The sequence below is a fragment of the Prunus dulcis genome, chromosome 6 (assembly GCF_902201215.1).
Source record: "Prunus dulcis chromosome 6, ALMONDv2, whole genome shotgun sequence".
In the NCBI taxonomy this organism is placed as follows: Eukaryota; Viridiplantae; Streptophyta; class Magnoliopsida; order Rosales; family Rosaceae; genus Prunus; species Prunus dulcis.
Genome location: NC_047655.1, coordinates 13,876,862 through 13,880,415, shown reverse-complemented (window position 1 = coordinate 13,880,415; position 3,554 = coordinate 13,876,862).

The window sequence follows — 3,554 nt, the reverse complement described above, 5'->3', positions numbered from 1 at the left end:
CTTAATTCTGATTTTGGTGCGTCGAAACAACGTGTTTTTGAGGATGTTAGGAAGAAGATCAACGCCAAACTTATGGGATGGTCGGAACAATTTTTGTCATAGGTGGGGAAGTAAGTATTGATCAAAACTATTGCCATGACCATGCCTAATTATGCCATGTCTTGTTTTAAGTTGCCCATCAATCTCTATAAAGAGATTGAACGAGAGATTAGTAATTATTGATGGCAGGGTCATAAGGATCATAAGGGTATCCATTGGGTTGGTTGGCAGCATTTATGTCAACTGAAGCAGGCTGGGGGAATGGGCTTCCGTGATCTAATGTGCTTTAACTTAGCTATGCTGGCAAAAATTGGATGGAGGGTCCTTGTGTATCTGAATTCCTTGCTAGCTAATACCCTGCGGGATAAGTATTTTCGCTTGACAGATTTTATGAATGCCAATTGTGGACACGGAGTATCATGGGAATGGAAAAGGGATTGTGCAAGTACGGCAGATTATGGAGGTTGGCATGAGATGACACATTGGTAATTGCGGAAAGGTGTCAGGATTGATGGGTACCCAAACTGTCTACTTTTCATATCTACTCTAGACACCCAGATATGCTAGACCTGGTTCAGGGGCTTATTGACCCCGGGACTCAGATGTGGAATCGAGACTTGGTTATGCGATGTTTCAATGGTGAGGAGGCCCAAACAATTTTATTGTTACCTACTAGTAGGTGGGGTTGTGAAGATAAGATGATCTGGCATTTTACGGCGCATGGAGGCTACTTTGTGCTATCTGGGTATGCTGTTGAACTTGATTTGTGGAAGAATGGCCAATTGGGGAGGAAAACGGAGGGTGAAGGTAGTGTTGATTGTGGACAAAAGAGCTTCTGGAAGAGCATATTGAGATTGCCAACGCCTCCGAAACTACGAGCTTTCATGTGGAGAGGCTGTCGGAATTTGCTGGCTGTGAAAGAAAATTTACGGCGCCGACGCGTGGATGTGGACAACATGTGTGCTCTATGTTGTTAGGAAGGGGAATCCCTGGTGCATATTTTTTCAGATGCGAGTATGCTCGATTGTTTTGGTTTGCCAGTTCTCTGCAGCTTGATGTTTCATATATTGAAGGAGCAGATTTTCGCACATGTTTGGACAGCTTGTTAAAGAAGTATGGTAGGGCAGAGCATTGTAAAGAGATACTCCAGTGCGTTGTCTTTGGGTTGTGGTAGCTATGGAAGAGTAGGAATAGTGCTGTGTTTATGGGTGCATCTGGGATCCTGGAGGCTGTGTGGACCAATTTCACTCCCAAATGCAGGAGTACAGGGCTACCCAGACGTCAACGAAACCTTTGATTAATGAGTTGCCCCGACCATCTGAGTAATAGGACTAGCTCAACTGCACGTGGACTAAACATGCACAAGGTTGGGTGAAAGCTAACTATGACAGGGCATGGTTGAAGCAGACGCAAAAAGGAGGCGTTAGGTGGGTAATCCAAAATGATTGCATTTGGATGTTTCTAGCTGGCGGTACGGGTGGGTTACAAGGTAGCATGGCTTTGGTTATGCAAGTGGAAGCTATCAGTGAAGCTTTACTGACCTGTGTGAAGACTCAGCTCATGCATGTGGAAGTGGAGTCCGACACGAGGCTCCTCATGCAAATGCTGAAAGGTGAAAAACCAATTGATGCTTCTGTGGAAGCCATTATATTTGATATTAAGACACTTGCTGGCCTTTTGTTGCAGGTAGAGTTTATGGATACTCCCCGACATTGTAATAAGGTAGTGCATCAGGTTGCGGCCTTAAGTAGGAGGTAACCACGTATGGGACCAAGTGTGGCCTGAGTGGATTTTTGATATTCTTGCTAGTAATGTAAACCTTTCTATTCGTCATTAATAAATCTCTATTTCGTTTGGAAAAAAAAAAAAAAAGACGTATGAACAACTTTTACCTATCATTCAGGGGTGACAAACTGAAATATATTTATTTTTTCAATAACTTATTGTCGACCACAAATTTTATGAAAGCTATTTTGACTTTACCTCTATTGAAGGAACATCAACAAGGTGACGTCGCTATTGAAGCCATAGAATGTGTAATGGACTATAGTGATCAATTCACAACTTATTCGGTATAACGTGGCATTAATGTTTCAAATTTTAGCTTCAAATAACATGAGTTTAATGTATAGATATTAAAAGGTAAAGATGCATTAATTAGATGGGCTCATGCACAAGGCAAAATGAATAATATCGTAATTGTAATTACAAGGTCTGATTCTGGAGGTGAGGGCAAGAGGAGATCTCAAGTAATACTTGCTTTTGAGAGGAGCAGTAAATATAGGTCTTGCAAGTCTACTAAGACAACTGGTGTAAGGTTGGATGCAAATGGTGATACTGTTATTGAAATTATAGTTTTCCTTTTCCATAAGGCCAAATACAAAACATTTATATTATAAATAACATATAAACAAATTGAAAAACTTTTAAAGTACAATGAAATTGAAGAAAAAAAAATTAATAGGTAAGTAAAAGCAAAATAAATTATAAATAAGAAGGTAAGTTTGGTACGGTGAAACACGTCAAAGACGTTGTCCTAAAGCATTTGTAGCCTTCCTACGTGCAGGAACTAACGGTCTACAAGCACGTTCATAGACGGATATAGGTATCCAAGTCACAGAACCATTGCCAAAATAATAATATAAAGCAGATAATATATATAAAAGTAGAAAATGAGAGAATTAGTTTATGGTGGTGATTGTGGTATGTGATATTCTGATGGTAGTCAGGTGTTCAAATGTGAAGGAGGAGTGACCTTTTATAGGCATCCAATAAAATGTAACCTTCACTACATTAAACTAGAAAATTAAGTAGAAATAGAACCTGACAATTAAATATGTATAACTCCCACAATAAATAAAATAAAACAGCCAAAATAATTAAATAAATAAAAACGGTTAAAATTTTAAAACCTTTTTAAAATTCCAACATATACGAAAAAGTATTCTAGGGATACTGGTACCAAGAAATGTGGATGCCCTTCTTGTTAAAAGGTGTTAATATTGGTGATGAGGACTTGCTCAGGATCGTAGGGCTCAACAACATCGCAACATCTGAGCATCCGAAAGTAGAATTCAACAACTTGAAATGGGTGGTGTTCCCTTTCAAACTTGTAAGGTTCCCATATAACTTGAAGTATGATACACAATATAGCATGAACTATTGTAAAAAATAAAATATCAAAAACAGTATATATAAAATAAAAAACACAACAAAGTTGGATGATCATGTAAGAGAAACACCCCTAATCAGAATTCAAAGTGTCTAGCCAATGTCTATACTTATGCATGTCTACCAATGTTGTCCTATTGTCTCGTCGTGGACTCCAATGAAGAGCACGAGGTTGGACCGCTGAATAATCAAGGTCACGATCAAGAACAACAACACCATGCATGTGCTCATACACCCATGCCTCCAAGCATCCAGCAATCTGCTTCACCTTAAACCTCGAACCTTGGCCTAATTGCCTATACAACCATGCTAAACACTTAGACCCCCATGTATAACCATCAACA